This window comes from Sarcophilus harrisii, chromosome 3 (assembly GCF_902635505.1).
Source record: "Sarcophilus harrisii chromosome 3, mSarHar1.11, whole genome shotgun sequence".
NCBI classification, from domain to species: Eukaryota; Metazoa; Chordata; class Mammalia; order Dasyuromorphia; family Dasyuridae; genus Sarcophilus; species Sarcophilus harrisii.
Window position 1 is genome coordinate 309316872 of NC_045428.1, and position 20428 is coordinate 309337299.

At 33.2% G+C, this 20428-nt stretch overlaps 1 protein-coding gene across 10 annotated transcripts in view; it reads left to right on the forward strand.

Annotated features, from left to right (window-relative positions):
* NCK1 (NCK adaptor protein 1) overlaps window positions 1–20428 on the forward strand; it is a 70366-nt gene that overhangs the window by 25181 nt on the left and 24757 nt on the right. For 8 of the 10 annotated variants that reach the window (XM_031959792.1, XM_031959786.1, XM_031959788.1 and 5 more), the window contains one exon: window positions 10495–10543. The gene's annotated coding sequence lies outside the window, so the exon portion shown is untranslated. Of the gene's footprint in view, window positions 1–5696; window positions 5859–10494; window positions 10544–20428 lie in introns of those variants that run through there. The other 2 variants (XM_031959794.1, XM_003763718.4) reach the window with 1 other exon arrangement.

A 20428-nucleotide genomic window follows, 5' to 3' on the forward strand; every position in this document is an offset into this window, starting at 1 on the left:
TGAAATATTTTTAAAACTACAAAATTTTTATTTGATTGACTTTCCATTTCTCAAGTCCAGATTAGTTAGACTGTATTGTTTTAAACATTTCCTGGATTCTTACAGAATCAGTCAGTCAGTATTAAGTGTCTACTGCATACCATGCACTGTTCTAAGCTACAGATTATAAAGGGAAAAAATGCTATAAAAGTTCCTTTTTTGTATTAATAAATGCCTGTTAATTTCAGCTTAGTAAGGCAGCCAACTTTTACAAGATGAACTTTAATTCAGGAAATGAAATTTAATTTCAAAGTTGAATTTTATATTTAAGTTGTCAGAAATACTTAACAACTAAGTCTCTGTGATGGAGATTATTGATGGTGTAGATTTGAACATTTAAGGTGAATGTCTCTAATAGAAGAAAAGATATGTCTAAAACTTTTTTTTGTCCTGCTCCAGGCTTGAATACCTGATTTGAGATTACAGTTTCTGATAGGAATTCAGCTAGGTAACTGAACTAGTGTCCAGAACTAAGAGATCAGAAGTATTGTGGTCTGGCAGAATGAAAGCCATAGAGTTCAGGAGAATTAGATCAAAATATCAAAATCAATTCAATTCAACATTTATTTAGTAAGGCATTATGTTAGGCAGTGGAAATAAAATGAAAAATGTTACAATTCTTAACTTTAGTGAGTTTGCATAAATGTAACCTAGTGGTATAAGGACAGTATGGAGATATATACCTTTAAGGCATTGCGTATTTTGAGATTTATGTTTTCTTAGTATATCCTCAGAGGACTTCCATGTGAACATTTTATGAGAGCTACATAATTTGAGTAACAGTAAACATTTATTAAGTACCTTCTATTGACAATACGTAATTTTGGGCACTAAGGAACATAGGATTAAATAAGACAGAATTTAATATATGGCTTGGGAACCAAATCCCTCATAATATGAAACTTATCTTGAGTCAAAGTGAATTCAGTAATGACATTCTCAGTGAGGAAGGAACATCAGGAGAGTCTCCTAGACCTCTGATGAATGTTGGATTACATGAGAGAGTGGGCTTGAGAGGGAAAGGAAAGGAACTTGCAGATGCTAGAAGAACATTTCTTGTAGTCAATTGAGAAAGGGAAGCACAGGGTAGGCTAGGAACTTATCCTAAGACAGGGCAGACCCTAAGATAAGGGAGAAGAATACTAAGTTTGATATTGTACTCATGATTTCTTGTTTCTGTTTCTGTCATTTGAGAAAGCCATTTTAGCCGAGCATTTTCATGAACTTTTCCAGGTACAGGTACTTGCATCATAACAAGTGGAGTAACTTCTGCTGCTAGGCGTAGCCAATAGAATAAATATGTCCTATTGATATTGATTGAGAAGTCATTTAATTCCTTTTTCTTTGTACTTAAATTTTTTTATTATTTTTTTTTAATTTGTACACTGGACACATTTCTAACTTTGGAGGATGTTTCAGTTGAATCATCGATTCACATGCCAAGTTACAAAGGAAATCTAAAGAGAATGGAGGGCAAAAGGAGGCAACTCAGTGTAGATGACTTTTTTCAAGCAGTTTAGCTTAAAAGGGGAGAAGTATGACTAGGAAATAACTAGTGAAGATAATGGAATCTAGAGATTGTTTCTTAAATATGGAGAAGAAATGGGCATATTTGTATACAACAGGAAAGGACTTAACAGATAGGTAAAAATTGAAGTTTAGAGATAGAAAGAGAATGATAGTGGAAGTATTTTGCTTAAACTGGGAAGGAATGGAATCAAGAATGCATGTAGTAGAAGGGCTTGGTCTTGGCCAGGAGATAATGGGTTATGATGTCAATGTTATGAGAAGAGAGTAGTTTACTCAGGATGAATAGCCTCAATTTTTTTCAGTGGAATTTGAAATGGAGTCCTTAGGTGAAAGGGTTAAGGGAGGAGTAGTGTGGAAAATTTGTGAAAAAAAAAAAAAGTATGATCAATTTTCTAATCAGAGGTAGATTAGGAATTACCAAGGATTATGCTACATACTGATTTTTAAGGGGATAGATTCACTTAATTGGCCCAAGAGGTACGTTGATAAAAGTAGCTTTATAGTCCCCATGTCTAGAATGATGGTGGTTAAGTGGTCCCTAATCTCTTTCCATTCTTGTAAGAGGATCAGCTTGGTTGTTCAGTTATGCAGAGGGTGTATGATCTATCTTATGGACACTTATATACTCTGCAAACATATGCATTGGGGGAGGCATTGACAAAATCCCTCCATTGGTCTTGATCTCAAAGGCTGAGAGCATTTGGTTGTCTAGTATTATTCTCCCCAGAACATTCATCCAGATCCTCTTGCCACACCAAACCCAAGGCCTTCCCTAAATTACTCTGCTCCACTTGGTAGTTCTGGTCTACCAAGTAAAGTCCCTTATCCAGACTTGAGGAATAGGCACGATAAGTTCCCCAAGGGCAAAGGCCAAAGTTTCCCTGAGGTGTGGGCCATGCCAAGTGTAAGTAGAGTAGTGGCAACCAGAAACTGCGGGACTAAGGTATAAGGAATTTCTGTACACTGATAGTCAAATTGCTGTAGTTCCAGGGGACCTCCAGTGATCCTTTAGGGTAACCTAATTTCCCTCAGAGGTTTTGAGGTACTTAGGAAGTACTTAATAAAAGTCTTTCTCTTTTCTTTCCCCTTTCCTTCCTTTCCTTTTCTTTCTTCCCCCTTTTGCTCAATCTTGTTACTCTTTAAGAATAATTCATTCAGCCGGCACTGAGTGCTTATGGTGGGGCGCAGTGCTAAAGTACTGGGGATGCAAAGAAAAAGCAAAAATAGCCCTTGCCCTCAAGGAACATACATGATAACATGGGGACACAATACACATAGGGCGTAGTTACCAGAAATAGTCTTTTCCCCAGTAAGCATGATCTCAGTTTTATCAAATACTACCTTACTGTGTTTGTCTCTGTATGTTAACTAATTTGTTTCACTGATTGACTTCTCTTCTTTGTTTTCTTCTTCTTTCATTTCCTCCCTCCCTCCCTTCTTTCTTTCTTTTCTTTCTTCCCTCCTTCCCTCTCTCCCTCCTTCCCTTTTTTTCCTGTTCAAATTTTTTTCCTAAAGCAAAGTTATTTGTCTATTTCCTCTTCTGTTAATCTGAGCAATTTACATTTTTGTAAATATTCATTTCTTTTAGATATCAGTCAGTTTTATTTGGCATGTAATTAAGCAATATAGTATTCAATAATTATTTTATTCAATAATTATTTTAAGTTCATCTTCTTTGGTTGTGCGTTAACCCTTTTTCATTTTTAAGACTGGTAATTTGACTTTCTTTTTAAAAAAGATTAAATTAGCCAATAGTTTATTGTTTTATATTTATATATACACATATATTTGTGTATGCATGTGTGTATTTTTTTATCTTTTTTAAAATTTGATTTTAACCATCACCACCACCCCACCCCACCCTTAAAAAAATTCCTGGCTCTTCTAGGAATTTTTGTCAGTCTTTTCTTGAAGGCCTTGCTTGTATATATTTTCAAGTTGTTATCTCCTGAGTTTGTGTCTGGAACTTCTTTCTTTTCATAGTTTTCATAAATTTTTTTATGGTTAGGTTCTTTTGTTGTTAATTTGCTCATTTTTCCAGCCTGTCTCTTGACTTTGGACTTTGTTAGAGTTGGGCTCTGCTCACTCACCTTTGGTAGGATGGTCAACCTGAGCCTCTATAATTTGATATGAGGGTATATACTTTTAGGTTTAGGTTGTGTGATCTAGGGGTGGGTCTGGCTTTGTGTTCTTGTCCTTATTCAGCTAAGGACAAGTTCTGTCCTGACTCTTGACTACTCTTCTTCATCCTGAAATTTTGAACTGGAATAATAGACTGCAGAGCAGCTAAAGAACACTGGACTCACTGGTAACAAAAGGATGGCTTGGAATCTTTCTCTGACTAGGTATTCAGTTGTCATGCTGTCCCTATGAGTTGACTGTGCCAGGTGTTGCTGCTGCAGCTGCTGCAGCTGCTGCCTCTAAGACTCAAAGATGGTAGTTTCCACTATAGCCTGTATGCTTTGCTTCCAACCAGCCTCCACCCCTGTGGCTACACACTTTTCTGTGTATCTAAGTTGTCTTGAACTGGAATAATGACTAACTCCCAAGCTATCAACAGTCAGAAGAAATGTTCTAACTCACTAGTAATCAGAGAAATACAAATTAAAGCAACTCTGAAATCCTGCCGCACGCCTAATGAGAAATGTAGGAAATTTCGGGAGATGGACACACTAATGGACTGTTGTTGTAAACTGATCTAGCATTTCTGGAAAGCAGTTTGGAACTACGCCCCCAAAGTCACTAATTGAATATTCCCTTGCCTAGCTATATATACTAAACTGATAGCACAAAGAAATCAAAGAAAGGAAAAGGACCATATATGCATAAATAATTTTTATAATAATAGCTTTTTATTTTTTAAAATACATGCAAAAATAGTTTTCAACATTCATCCTTGCAAAACATTGTATACTAAAATTTTCTCCCTCTATTTCCCCCCTCCCCTAAACAGCAAGTAATCCAATATAGCTTAAACATGTATAATTCTTGTAAACATATTTTTCCACATTTATCAAGTTGTACAAGAAAAATCAGATCAAAAGGGGAAAAAATGAGAAAGAAAAAACAAGCAAGCAAAAAACAACAAAAAGGTGAAAATATTATGTTGTGATCCATATTCAGTCCCCATAGTCCTTTCTGGATGCAGATGGCTCTCTCCATCACAAGTCTACTGAAATTGCCCTGAGTCACCTCATTGTTGAAAAGTTGAAATCCATCACTATTGATTATCACAGTCTTTTTGTTGCTGTGTACAATGTTCTCTTGATTTTATTCACTTCACAGCATCAGTTCGTCTAAGTTTCCTCAGGTCTTTCTGAAATCATCCTGCTGATCATTTCTTATAGAACAATAAAATTCTATATCATTCATATACCATAACTTATTCAACCATTCTCCAACTGATGGTATCTACTCGGTTTCCAATTCTTTCCTACTACAAAAAAAAGCTGCTTCAAACATTTTCTTGCACACGTTGTTCTTTTCCCTTTTTGTACTTAAATGTTTTTAACAACTCTTTTTTTGTGTAGTAACAGCCATAAACGGAAAATAAGTGAGGGCAGAGATTCCTCTTGTTGGGGAATAGCTAAACAAATTATGGTATATGAGTATAGTGGAATGTATCCACAAAATATCACAAAAAATGGCAGAATGAACAGTTTTAGTTCATTCAGCTCAAGGAAACTGGAAAAGACCTCATTGAAGTGATGCAATAAAGTGGACATGACTAAGAGAACATTTTAATACAGTGACAATCTTATAAAGAAAAAGAACTTTGACAGGCTTTAGAATTATGTTTAATGAAAAGGTAAATCATGATGTTTATTACCCACATCCTGCCAGAAAGATGAAAGACTTGAAATACAGAATGAAACATATATTTTTTGACCATACATTTTTGACCAGTGTGAATTTGTTTTGTTGAAGATTGCATATTCTAAAATTAAAAAAAAAAAATTGTTCAGGTTGAGAGGAAGGAGGACAGTGATAGTAAATTCTTGTTTAAGAAAAAAAAAATAAACCCAACAATTGATCCCCTGTCCTTATAAAATCACTGATCACACCAGTTTATATTGATCCATCCTATTTCTGAACTTCTGTACTATTTATCTGTCAATCTTGTTTAGCTATCACTGCCAACGAAGAGGTAATATGTACCAGATAAATCAAACCACCACCACCACTATTGGGACCATTTCTCCTCAGATTTTGATGGAGACATTCCAGGATTCTGAACCCATCTGACCAGCAGCTGAAAACCTCCTATTTGTGTTGTCTTTCTTTAGAATGTGAGTTGAGATCAGGACTTTTTTTGTTTGTTTGTTTTGTTTTTTTGGTATCCTTAACACTTAATAGATGTTTTATTCATTCATCCATGTGGGCAGTTAGGACTACTGCATATCTTTTTGCATATCTTTTACATGTGGATGATCAAATTGGACTAGTTCCCCACAGAGATGACAGGCACTATTTTTAATGCCTGGTACTATTGCTTGGGAGTTCCCTTACAGTTTTCTTTCATCCCTACAGGTCTCACTGCTGCCTAGGCTTTCCCCAACTTTAATATCTTTTATATTCAATCCCAGAAACAATCTAAGTCAGCATTTGAAGTTGTAGGAGTGGTTAGAGAATTAGGAGAAAAAAATAGAGGATAAATTGCTGTATTAAGTCACTTCACTTCCCTAGCCTCAGTACTTGTCTAAAGGAAAGATCCTCTTGAAGTTTCTTTGAATTTGAACTTTGAACTTGAACTTTGAACTGAAGGGTTTTTTTGAACAGAAATACCAAATTTTGGGGGTCCAGATTTACTTTGTGATCTTTTGGGTTTAGGGTCTCTATAATTCATGTTGTACTGTTTGAATGTCCTGAAATTGTTGAAAAATATAAAATTTAATTTTACAGAAATGAAAAAGTAGAAATTTTATGTTTTCAGGTAATGGATTTGATATTGGATATCTATTGAGTTTCTTTTTTCTTTATTTAAGACTGAAATTGTTCATATTGGGATATTGTACATCAGTGTATAAATGTAAAATGATGAAATTCTTAACCTGTAGCTTGAACTTTTTAAAAAATATGTATTTTGATAACAGTTTAGGTTTTTTGCTGAGTGTTTTGTATATTTAAAACCATTATTATGAGAAGGGGTTCATAGGCTTTACCAGACTATCAAAGAGATCCATGACACAAAAAAAGAAACCTAGATATAGTGGGATTAGACTTAAATCTGATTAATATAACAGTTATATATAGATTTGAAACTCTTTGATATGTATTGATCATGAGAAAATGAGGAATAGACTGGATGATATCTAAAGGACCTATTAGTTTTATGTAATATTAAATTCATATGATTATATTTTATTTTTCAGGAAGCAGAATTTTATCTCCCCCATCTGAGAGAAAAAGAAAAACAAAATCTCTTACAAATATGTATAGTCAAGCAAAACAAATTTCAGTATTGGCCATGTTCAAAAGGACACACACACATATGTGCATATGTGCTTGCATGTATACACACATGCCTGTTCATAAACATACAGTATAACTCTGCATTTATATACACATTTTATTTTGTGTTGTATAGTATCAGGAGGTGGGTGGGTAGCATGGCTTGTCATTAGTTATACTTAAAGAGTTCCTTAGTATTTCCAAGTGGTTTATTTTTACAATGTTGTTGTCATTCTATAAATTGTCCTTCTAGTTCTGGTCACTTCATTCTATATCAGTTCATACAAATTTTCTACAGTTTCTCTATTATCGTTTCTTAGATCACAGTTGTATTCTATCGTATTTGTATGCCATAACTTGTTCAACCATTTGCCCCATTTTCAATTCTTTGCCACCTCAAAAAAAGCTCTTTTTGGACATCCTTAGAATTTGTTTTACTTGAGATTTTTTTTCCTTAACTTATCTTTCGTCTGATTTTCCGTGTGTGTGTGTGTGTGTATGTGTTTATGTATAAGTTTCAAGTATGTCACATGCCCATCCTGCCTTGTTTATATTGATATATACTTGCACATCATTATTATATGAGTTTCCCTAACCTTTTTCCTCCATCTCTCCTCTATCCCACAGTATATTTTATTCCTTTTACTCTCCTTGATGTGCTGTTTAGTTAGGCTCTCTTTTAGATCCCCTTTTGACTAGATTTCAAAGGTGTTATGACTCATTTTCCCATATGTGAATTTGTTTATTCTTTAATTCATTTCAATTGTTTATTTGTGTTTACCCTTTTAAATTGTACATTGTGTTTCTCAATTTCTGCATCTGAACCCCAAAGTTTCTGCATAGTTCTCATCTTTTTCATAGGAGTGTTTGGAAGCCCTCTCTTTTATCTAAAGTTTATTTCCCACATACACCATAGCATTCATTATACTTTGTTTTTCTGTGTTATTCTTGACTACAAATAAGCCTGTGTTCTCCGATTTCTAGAACATGGAATCCAAAGTCCCTGTTCCTTCTTTGTGGTGGCTGCTTAGTCATGTGTAATTCCGACTGTGGCTCCTGTTGTTTGAATTCTTTCTTCCTACCTGCTTTCAGTATTTTGTCTTTGATCTGGAAGCTTTGTTTTTTGGTTATAACATTCCTGGTAGTTTTTCTTTGGGGATATTTTTCAGGAAGAGACCAATGGGTTCTTTCTATTTGTCCTTTGCCTTCTGATTCTAAGAATTTAGGGTAGTTTTCTTATAAGAAATAAAGGAGGAAATACAGCATTTAATGCAAGGTAGATGCCATTTTACAGATGAGGGAACAGAGAGTCAAATAGAGGTTAAATGACTTGTTCAAAATGTTCAAATGTTAAATGTTCAAAATTATCTATGCATATGTTTTGAAAATAAAAAAGCTTTAATTAAAAAAATTTTTTAAATCAACATTAAAAAAAAGACAACCAGAATTACCCAGGTAGCAAGAGTCTTCTGTTCTTATTTGAATTTAGGTCTTCTTTACTCCAGGCCAAGTTCTCTATCCATTGTGTGACCTAGATCTCTCTCAGATTTCATTAAATATGTCTAAGACCTTTTTTTGAGGGGGTAGGTAGGGGGTAAGTAGGTCATGATTATTGCAAGTATTGCAATATTCTTAATTTTTTTTTCTTTAATTTGTTTTCCAGATCAGATTTTTTTTTTTGGGGGGGGGGTTGTTTTGTTTTTTTGTGAAATTTTCTTCTGTATTTTAAAAAATATTTTTTCAGTCTTTTGATTTTGTTTTTAGCATGTATGATTTCCTGCTGTCTCATGGAATCAATTAACTTCTGTTTGGTCCATTCTAGTTTTCAGAATGTTTGTTCCTTAGGCAAGGTTTGTACCTTTTTTATTTTTCTTTCCATAACACTCAATTCTTTTTTAGTTTTATCTTCTTACATTATCATTTCATATGTATAAATATTTTAATCTTTTTGCCTTTAACCTTTGTTTTCATATCTCTTAGGAATTTGTGTAGCAGTTATGTTTTTCTTTGAGACTGGTTGCAGATGTTTCAGAATCATTCTCTTCTTATGGATTACTATCTTAAGGGATCCTAATCATCATAATACCTTCTAATAGTGTGATTCTTTTTTTGTTTGCTCATTTTTCCAGCTTATTTTTTTTTCCTCAGACTTGATATTAGGTTTAGGTTCCTTACACTTCTGGAGGGAAGATATGGGTTGATTCTGTTTCTGCTTTCTTGGGCTATTGAATATTGTGTTATTCCAGAATCTCAGTCATCTCATGCCTAGATCAACAAACTTTCAGTGCTCCTAAAGTTATCTGATGATCCAGGGTAGAAAATGATAACTGGACCTTTGTATGAGTTCTCCAAGTTCTTGATTTGGGTTTTGGTCTGAGCAACAAATAATGTTATTTTACTCCAATCCCATGAAATACCTGCTGATTCAGAGTGAAACAACTGCAGATTTACCCTTTGGTATGGAATTCCTGCCCAGATTATTTCCTTGCAATGTCCATAGATCTCTCTGTCTTTCTCCTCTACCTACCTGAGTTGGAAAAATGACTTGCTGTAACTTTTTCTTGCCTTTTCCCATTAAAATTCAATCTGATGCATTTTTTTTTCTTTTTTAAAAATTTCTATTTTCCCCAGTTATTTAAAAAAAAAAAAAAACATTTTTGGAGGAATTATACATGTACATTCACTTTTTTTTTTTTTTTACATATTTTCTTATGAATCATGTTGATAGAAAAAAATCAGAATAAAAGAGAAAAATGAGGGGAAAAAATAAGAAAAAAAAAGTGAACATAATCTGTGTAGATTTACATTCAGTCTACATAGTTCTCTCTTTGGATGTGGATGGCATTTTCCATCCAAAATTTATTGGGATTGTCTTGGATCACTGAACCACTGAGAAGAACCAAGTCTATCATATTTGGTCTTCACATAATCTTGCTATTGCTGTGTACAAATTTTCCTGGTTTAGCTTGTTTCACTCAGCATCAATGTGGTGCATTTTCTGTTTAGAGGAATTTGAGTGAGAAAACATAACTGCTTCCTTCTGCTCTTTCCCCTTGGTTCCTTCACCTGGGAATTATTTCTGCTAATGAATAACGAATAATATGAATATTTGGGGGCAGGTAGATGGCGCAATGGATAGAATACTGGGCCTGGAGTCAGAGGGCTCATCTTTCTAAGTTGAAATCTGGCTTCAAACACTTATTAGACCTTGGGTAAGTCATCTTATTGTGTTTGTGATATGAACTAAAGGAGGAGATTGCAAACCATTCAAATATCTTTGTTAAGAAAAAAACCTCAAATGCAGTTATGGAGAATCAGGTAATACAGAAATGACTGAAATACATCAACAATATGATTATTATACCAATATTTTATTAGTTATTATTTATCAAAACTTAATAATTGATTTGATATTAAATACTTTGGATGATAATTATGTTCCATAAATATTGACTGGAATTTCTCTTTTCATAGGCACACACGCTGAATGTAAATTTGAAGTAAGAAGAGTTAATGTACAAAGGTATGCATAGGTTTTTCTTTGCCTTTATAAAATCTAGAATTTATTTCTTTCCAATTTCCAGTAATTTTTGTAACAATATCTTTGTTATAGCACATAGAGTAATAAGATTAAAATTTTATTTGAAAGAGCAGTGGTGCCCTGATTATTATAACTTCTTTCATCTTTGAAATTTTTTTTTCTATAACTGTATTCAACAAGCATTTATTGAATATCTATTAGTTTGTATAAAGTAATTTAATAGGCATTGGGACTCCAAAGACAGAAAAATGAATATAGTTCTTTATCTAAAGTAGTTTACTTTCTTCTGGAGGAACAATACATACATATGTAAGTAAATACAAACTATTTCCAAAATAAATACAGAATAAATGAACAAAGTATGTAGCTAGCAATGTGAGGAAGGGCCTCTAGTAGGAGGTGATATTTGACCTGAGCCTTGAAAAAAAAGTTTGCCTTTTAAGAGATGAGAGTGTATTCCTGTGCAAAGGCAAGGCTGTGGTGGTAGCTGAAATTTCCCTGGAGGGGAAATAATAAATAGACCAGTTTCACTGGAATATAGAGTATGTGAGGGATAGTGATGTGAAATCTTGGTCTAATAACAATACCTCACATTTACATAGCACTTAAAAATGTTCAATGATGTATTTATATTTTGTTCTTTCTTTATATCTTCCTCCTTTATATCATAATTCATTTGATACTCACAAATTGTAGGGTATATTCATTTCTTATTAAACATTTTCCAAATTAGGAAAATGATCAGAGGTAAAGTAGACAAGCCCAGGATCATTTAGGAAGCCCATGTGTGAGGCAGTAGTTGAACCCATCTTTTTTAGCAAGTCCAGTATTTGTTGAAGCCAGATTGTGAAGAAATTTGTATTTTAAAGTTATTAGGGAGCTACTCTTGAGGAGAGAGTGATATGTTTAGACCTGTGCTTTGGGAATATCAATTTGTTGAGTATATGGAAAATTCAGGGAGAGACTGGAAGCAGGAAGAGTACTTAAGAAGTAATTCTACTAGTCTAAGTGGAAATGATGAAATTTTGAGCTAGGATAATGATTATGTGAGATAAAGAGAAGGGGACAGATTCAAGAAATGTGCATGGGAAATGTAGAGTGGAAAAAGTGCTGGTTTCAGATTCAGAGAACCTGAGGTTTAAATTTTTCCTATATAAACTTACCAGTATGACTGTGGATAAGCCCCCAACATCTCTGGACTTCAAATCTTTTATCTTTAAAATGAGAAAGGTGGATTAGATGGTTTTTTGCATTCCGTTCTTGCTTTAGAAATACTATCCTAAAATCTTATGAGATAAAAATAAAGTAGTTGAATGGCTATGATGGGGGTTTGGGTGAGGCAGGTAGCATATCCATAATGGAGAGGGAAATTTTGAGAATGATTCTAACATTGCAAATCTGAGAATAGTTGTTGTGTGCTTCACAGAAATAGGGATGTCTAAAGGAAAGAATAAAGACTTTTATTTTATACTTCTTGAGTTTGAGATTCCTACAGGATAGAAATAGGTAATTGGTGATGTTGAGAGTAGAGCTTAGGAGAGCAGTGCTGATATATTAATTTGCAAGTTACTTGTATAAAGATAAAATTTGAACCCCTGGAAGCTGACGAGATCACCAAGAGAGTATATAGAAAGTGAATACCGAGCACAGAGCTTGGATAAACAGGGCATGGGACATGAATGGCGATCCAAGAAAGAAGACTGAGAAGTAGTAGACGAGAGAACCTTGAGTAAGCAGCATTATGAAGCTCTAGGGAGTACAAAGTGTCCACTTTTTAGCAGTGTAAAATGCTGAGATTGAGAAGGATGATCACAAGGAGAAAAAGCTATTAGATTTTCTAAGTAAAAGTTGATTGCCAACTCATGGATAAAGTAGTTGAGTGATAATATCAGAAGCCAGATTGCAAAGGCCTGAGAAGTGAGGGTCAGGCAGGAAAATGCAAACACTGAATGGAGATGGCTTTGCCAAGGAGTTTGGAATTGAAAGAGAAGAGTTGTAGAGGGTGATGATTTGAGGGGATGGTAGGTATAAGTGAAGTTATTTTGAGGATGAGAGTGCCCTGAACGTAATTGTAGGAAGCAAGAAAGAAGTCAGCCAAAAAGGGATTGAAAATTAGAGGAATGAAGAAGCAGCCAAGATGGCAAAGGCAGGAATTCCTCAGAGCTTTCTAGCCATTGACAATTTAGAATGCCGGCAGGAAAGATCAACAGGGAACAATAGGGAAAAAATGAAATCTCATTGGAAAAACAATTGACCTAGAAAATAGATCCAGGAGAGATAATTTAAAAATTATTGGTCAGCCTGAAAGTCATGATCGAAAAAAAGAGCTTGGACATCATCTTTCAAGATATTATCAAGGAAAACTGTCCTGATACTCTAGAACCCGAGGATAAAATAGAAGTGAAAAGAATCCAGTCACCTTCTGAAAGAGATCCCAAAATGAAAATTTCCAGCCAAATTTCAGAACTTATAGGTCAAGGAGAAAATATTTCAAGCACTCAGAAACAGTTCAAGTTTAGTGGAGCCACAGTCAGGATAACACAAAATTTGGCAGCTTCTATATTAAAGGACACAGAGGGCTTGGAATATGATATTCTGGAGAACAGTAAACTAAGATTACACCCAAGAATCGCCTACCCAGCAAAAATGAGTATAATTTTTCAGGGGACAAGATGTAAATTCAATGAAATAGATTTTCAAGCGTTTGTGATAAAAAGACCAGAGCTGAATAGAAAATTTGATTTTCAAATACAGAACTCTGGAGAATCATAAGAAAGTAATCAGGAAAGTGATATCATAAGGGATTTCATAAGGTTTATCTGTTTACATTCTTACATGGGCAGATGATATTGTAACTCATTTTTGTTATCATAGCAATTTGAAGAAGTACATATACAGAGAGGACATAGATATGAGTTTAATATCTAAAAAAATGAAAGGGGGTGAGAGGAATGTATTGGGAGAAAGGATAAGGTAGAAGTATAATGGTGTAAATTATCTGCTATAAAAAGTAATAACAAAAAGCTTTTACAGGGAGGGAAAGTGAGGGAGGAGAGGGTTAGTGAGTGAACCTTCCTCTCATCAGAACTGTCTCAAAGAGAAAAATACCATACATGCTCAATAGAGGTATAGAAATGTCTTAACCTGCAGGAAAATAGATGGGGAATGGAATACGGTAAGAGGAGAGGGTAATTAAAGAAAGGGCATATTTGAGGAGGGATTGAGTGAAAGGATAGAGAAAATAGAATAAATGGGGGAAATAAGTTAACAAAGTAAATGTAATAAGAATTTTAAAGATTCATTTCTCAAACATAGAGGTAACTGAGTTAAATTTATTTTAAAAAAGCCATGCTCCAATTGATCAAAAAATATCATCTGTGTTCAGAAGGCATTCATGCATTATCTTTGATTTAACAATACCACTACTAGGCATGATTCCCAAGAGAGATTTTTTAAAAAGGACCTATATGTCTAAAAAATATTTATAGCGACTCTCTTCTCAGGGCAAAAAAATAGGAAATTGAGAGGATGTTCATGAATTGGGAAATGGCTGAATAAGTTGTGATTAGGATGGAATATTACTGTTGTATGGGAAATGATGAGCCTGATGCTCTCAGAAAAACTTGGAAAGTCCTCTATGAACTCAAAGTGAGATGTACAGTGTATAAAGTAATAGCAATATTCTGAAATGACCAGCTGTTAAAAGACTTTGCTATTCTTAGCAGTATAATGATTCATGACTACTTTGAAAAACTTATGATGAAAAATCCTGTCTATACCTAGAGAAGAGATTAATTGTGTATGAGTAGATGGAAGCATACTCTCATTAAAAAAATTTTTTTTTCTTTTTTTTTTTTTAGAGTGATATATTTTCTTTTACAACATGACTTTTATGAAAATGCTTTGTATAACTTTATATGTGGTTTCTTATTGGGAGCTGGAGTGGGAATAAGGGTGAGAATCTGGAATTCAAATTTTTAAAAAACAATGTAAAGAAATTGTTTTAAATGTAACTGGGGAAAGTATTAAATAATTTTTAAAAATCTAAAGATGGATTTATTGAAGGATCAAGCAGTTAATGAAATTGGGTTCCAAGGGATAGGGATCACCTTTATTGGAGACTAGGGAAAAGAAAGAATGAAGGTTGTTATCAAGAGATCATAGGATCATAAATTAGTATTAGTTCATGTAAGTCTTTTCAGGCTTTTCTGAAGTCAGCCTATTCATCATTTCTTATAGAATAATAATAATCTATATTTGTATGTATTCCACACACATATATTTTTATATATGGTACGTTTCATCTACCATAACTTATTCAACTATTCCTCAACTGATATGCATCAAATATTTCTTAACTTCTGAGCTGATTTTTTTATTATAGTTATTCTAAATCTTTCTTTCTTTAGATTCTAAATCTAAATAGCTATTCTAAATCTAAACATCCCATTTAAACTTTTCCTTCCTTATAAGATGTAACCTCTTTATATTAAACTTTTCTGCTATGGAAATACTTATATTTGTAGATGAAAAAAAAAGAATTACGTTTAGATTGATCCAATCCAGGCTTGTGGTTTCATTAATTTAAGGAGCTTTCTCATAAGTAAATTCCTTTTTTCCAAGGCAGATGGCTACCTTGATACTTTGCACTTTATAATCTTAGGAAGTTGCCTAGGGCACTGAAAGATTGTTAGTTGTCTAAAATCAAAAGACCAGTATTTGTCAAATGTTAGACTTGAACACAGAAACATAGATCATTCTAAGAGGCTAATTTGCTACACTAGGATGCATCTCTTATAGTTACTATATTTTAATTAGTTTTTATTGCCATTATCAATTTGTTTAAATCCTGTGCCCTTATTATTTTTGTTTAAATCCTGGTGCCAATGAGATGGTATTTCAATTAGCCAAAATGTAGGATGCTAGCTCGGTTATTTTCTAGTCTATATTCTAAAAACAAGAGCTGCAGTCATGCTATCAGACAAATTTCAAAAACAAAAACTTAACAATATAAAGATACACAGGGAAATTATATTATTTGGAAAGGAAGTGTAGATAACAAACTAATATCAATACTAAACTGTATCTTTCAGATTTAAGTTTTGGAACATGTAAATTTATGGGGGATAGAAATTTATGAAGAAAAACTGAATTCTAAGAAGATATAGTTAGTAAAACAGTGGTAGTAGGAAATCTCTTTTTATGAGACAAATTTAGTTCTAATACCTAAACCAATGAGAAGATAAGACAAAACACTGTAGACCCATATAAAATTAATAAGTATTGGGTTTTTTTTTTTGTTTTAGAAAAAAATTTTATAATAGCTCTCAAAGTATTTTGCATATATTACCACATTTTATGTCTTGTAATAACCCTGGGAGATGGATGCTGCTATCCTTTTTTTTTTTTTTTTTTTTTTTTTAAACAAATGAGGAAACAGAAGCTGGGAGGGTTTAAGCCCAGGATCACCCAGGTAGAAATAGTGTCTTGAGGCAAAAATTTTATCTCAGGTCTTCCTGATTCTGAAAGCTAGCACTCTATTCTCACAGTGTTACTTAGCTGTCTCTAATTCAGAATTTTTATTTTCATTTATTTATTCATTTATTTTTAGTTGTTCACATCTTATATTTACTTTTTTAAAATTCACATTTTAAAATTTAAAATTCACAACAAAATTCCATCAGACAGAGTCTAGCAATATATCTAGCAAATCTTTGATTATAATAAGTTGGATTTGGGTGAAAAGATGGTTCAGCATCAGGAAAACAAATATCATGACAACACTAAAAAGAAAATCATCTAAATTCACATGATAATCTCAATATATATGTTGAAAAAGCATTTGACAAAATACAATACTCATTTATGCTAAAATTTCTACAAATTAGAGATTTTGGGGGGTATCATTTCAAATATAATAAAGTATTTAAAACCAGAAGTAATCATTAAGTGTAGAAATTTTCTCAGTGAATACAGCAGTAAAGCAAAAATACTCATTCTCTCTATTATTTGGTATAATTCTAGAGATGCTAGAGGTTAATATAAGTTTTTATTAACCATTACGTAAAAAAGGAAACAAATGAAAGAAAAGTAAATATTAGGGATATAGAACTTTTGAAGGATATGTAGGTAGTTTGTTGTATAAATATCCAACTTGCAAATAGTCATGTGTTCAGATTCTTGAATTTTCTCTCTGCCTTTGAAGAGCAATTAGTCTAGTGGGTAAGTGATTTGTGAGAGGGTACTTATGTATATTCTTAGTGCCTCCATTTTCCTTTTCTTTTTGCTTTGTACTATGAAATTCCTTTTCTTTCATGCAATTGTGAAAGAATACTGGTCTGGGATTTGGAAGTTATAATTCTGTCACTAACACTGTGACATTGGTTAAATCACAGATTTCTTTATCTGTAAAATAAAATTGGTTTAGATGGTATATCCAACTTTAAAATTATTTGACCTATGACTAAAAGACAAGAATAAATGTTTTGAATTGAATTTTAAAGTTTTTTTTTTTCCAAATGAAAATTTACAATTACAAATATTTGCCCAGGTATGTTTTTTCCTCCTAGAACCATTATCAGGTGTGTAACTTCAACAGTTTGGAATTCTCCTTCCACCTCATCTCTCCCTCCACCTCATCTCTCCATTTTCTTTATTTTTATTATTATATCTAACCACCAGCTTTTGACTCTTTTTTATTCCCCTTTCTTCCCTCAGAACCTTTTTCCTCACTTGACTTCTTTCATTGATTACTTCTGTCCTTTCTTTATGCTCTAGTAAATTGGAGATAGAAAGGTGTTCTTCAAATGAAAGATCAGATTTCTTTTAGCACCTATGTGGTGATTGCATCTATTAGAAAGACCAGTAAAGCACAAACTGGTCAAGGCATTGGTATATATAGTTGCCTTAGTTTTCATAAATCCTTTTTTAAAAATGAACTTAGAGTCCTTAATAGGTTCTTCTTGGGTATGTTCTTTAAGCTTGTATTCCTACTTGACATTTCCTTCTTTTCTCTAATTATATGCTCATATTAGCAGTTAGCATTAATTCACTCTGTTTGACATCAGTTCGGGCTTCTTAATCACCAGATGGAAATCAAAATATTCCAAACTCTTAACCCCTCCCTTGTGTGTGTGTGTGTGTGTGTGTGTGTGTGCTTATTCATGGGTGCCGGCCTTTTATTTCCAGGAGGACTTCTGGGTTCAGTCCTATGACTTAAGACAACCAACAAGCCTTGCAGTACTCAATTACAGGTCATTGTTGGCTTCCTCTAGCCTTTGTTACCTTCTCTGCTTAACTACAGGAAGCACACCCCCTTTCCTCCCTCTTTCCTTTTTACTAAGATTGTCTCATCTGCTCACTACCATGATATTCCCAGATTCCAGATTCAATATAGAACCTATTCTCAGGATGTTCTTCTCCCCTTCCTCCATGCCTCTTCTTCCTAGTAATTTGAACATATTTGTAAGCATTTGTTAAAGCCTTATTTTTCATCCTTTGTGTAACTCAATTAAGGGAGCTCAGCTTATCCAAGTTATCTTTGTTGATTCTTGTAGACGTCTATGTTATATTAAGCATCACTTTTAAGGATACCAAGGTATCCTTGGTCTGTTCTCTTTGTCCTGGTTATACCCTAGTGAGCTTTAGTTAGTGGCCTTATGTGGTTGAGCTAACAAATTTTCCTGCCAGTGTTTTCTATGTCTAGACTCTAGTTCTTTTATCCCTTGTTATTATGTCTATGAAGATAAGATTTTGCTTCTAAGAACTTTGTAACTGAACTTGCTGTTATTCATTCTGAGGAATATAAGTGACTTAATATTGCCTATTATGGAATATATACCCGTATATACCCATTTTTATCCATCTACATTAAGTAAGGCCTTTATTCCCTTGTTAAGATTTCTGTGTACTAGAAAATTTTTCTCTTAAGAAATCTGAGTTAGCATTTTAGAAGCATAAGGAGAAAACTTACCAACACCTCTTTAAAATTTCACTTGAGAGAATAACCCAGGATCATTCTGACACCTACTAGACATTTTGGCAAATTAGAACTTGAAATTTGATATGTATAGTTTAATTGTTAATTGTCTGTTGATTTTTTTTTTTCCTGCTGAGAAGGTTCATTTGAGAAAATCTTCCCCTTTTTTTCTCAATAATAACTTCAAAGTTAAAAATTCCATCTTGGCCCAGATGATCTCATAGCATCTGGCATCATAGGTAGGACCCTTCATGTCCCTCTTGTTAGTTAACCTTATAATTAGGGAACATACTAGACCCATACTCTTGTCTCCCTCAGTTTCTGATCTCAAACATCCCAAAACATAGATCTGGAAGGTAGAGGTAACACTTAAAAACCTTGCTTCCCATAGCTAGTGTCTTGGAAGCCCCTAATCTCCACTTCTTCAAAGGAGTAATTATTATATAAAAGATGGATGGGACTTTACCTATACAAAAAAGGAAATCTGGGAAGCCATTTTTGTAGCTGCTATAGCACTTCCATCTGAAGTACTGCCACACTTATCACCCAGATACAGATTTGGTGGTCCACGGCAACCTACATCTCTCTCCAGCCAGTAAGGAAGATTGTCTTTTAACAGATCTCTTCTAGATATGTTAATGTCCTTTTTTCTTCCTTACTGGAAGTGGAGAAGTTATCACCTAATTACATTTATTTACAGAGGCATTTGTAGTTAAATAAAATAGGAGAAACTAATCAGGTAGGATCTTCCTTTCTAAATTTCCTGAACTCAGAGAAGCCTTTTTTGAAATACTTTAAATAAATGACCCTAATTTACCTTAGAATCAGATTCCTTTATAAAGACTCAGCTTCTTATTACATATTGTTTATTTATAATAATAAGTAACATTTAACTTAAGGTTTATGTTCTTTTAGATTTAATTTGAATCACCTTGCAGACATGGCTCTTTGCGTTCTAAAATCTTTTAGTACCTGATGTCCAATGATTTCCAGTAGTTCTGATCCCAACACAACATGTTGGACAAAACAAAGTCAGAAGAAAAAAAATTATAAAAAATTACTTTGACTTTTTAAATAATACTAGTTACATAGTTCCCTTTGAGAACTGCCTATAATTTTGCAAGATTTCTGTGAATTAGAGGGAAGATTATACATGTCATTAAACATCTCATTCCTTTTTTTTTTTTTAACAGCACTCAATATTTTTTGTAGATTTAACCTTTGGAGAGAATAGAGATTATTTCTTGTTAGCACTTTAAAGTCTAGTATACATTCTTACTGTTATATGTAATATAGTGCATAATACTGAAGATACTTCTTTTTCATCATGGTTTTGGGATTAGATGTGGTAAACTTGTAAAATAATTAGGAAAGTCTTGCCTGTCATTGTTCCTTTTAATCAGTTATTATGACATGCCTTAAAAAATGAAATTTGAAAGTAATCTTTATTTATAGTCAGAGTATTATTTTTTGTTTCTTTCTTAAGTTTTCCAATTTGCTCAAGAAATTAACATTATTTAGTAAAATTACAAGGCTTTTTTTTGGGGGGGTGAGAGCAGTTAATTGAAATTAAAGATAATTATTTTTAAAATGCCTTTTTTAGTTACTATATATTTTAGTTAATTACTTATCGGGTCTCTTTTTCTTTATTGTTTACTGGGAGATCTGTAATCCACCCAAATTTCCTGAGTTAGTCATTTGGGTATTGTTAGAATAATGATTTTGATCAAATCAGGAAACTGTTAAATTATGTGTTAAAGTACAACAAATATTAAACCTGCATTTTAAATAGTATGGGAGAGTTTTCTTTAGAAGATTTTTTTTCTCCCCTATACCTAGGTAATTTCTAACCTATTCTCTTAGAATAAAGTAGTCATTTCCATTAAAAG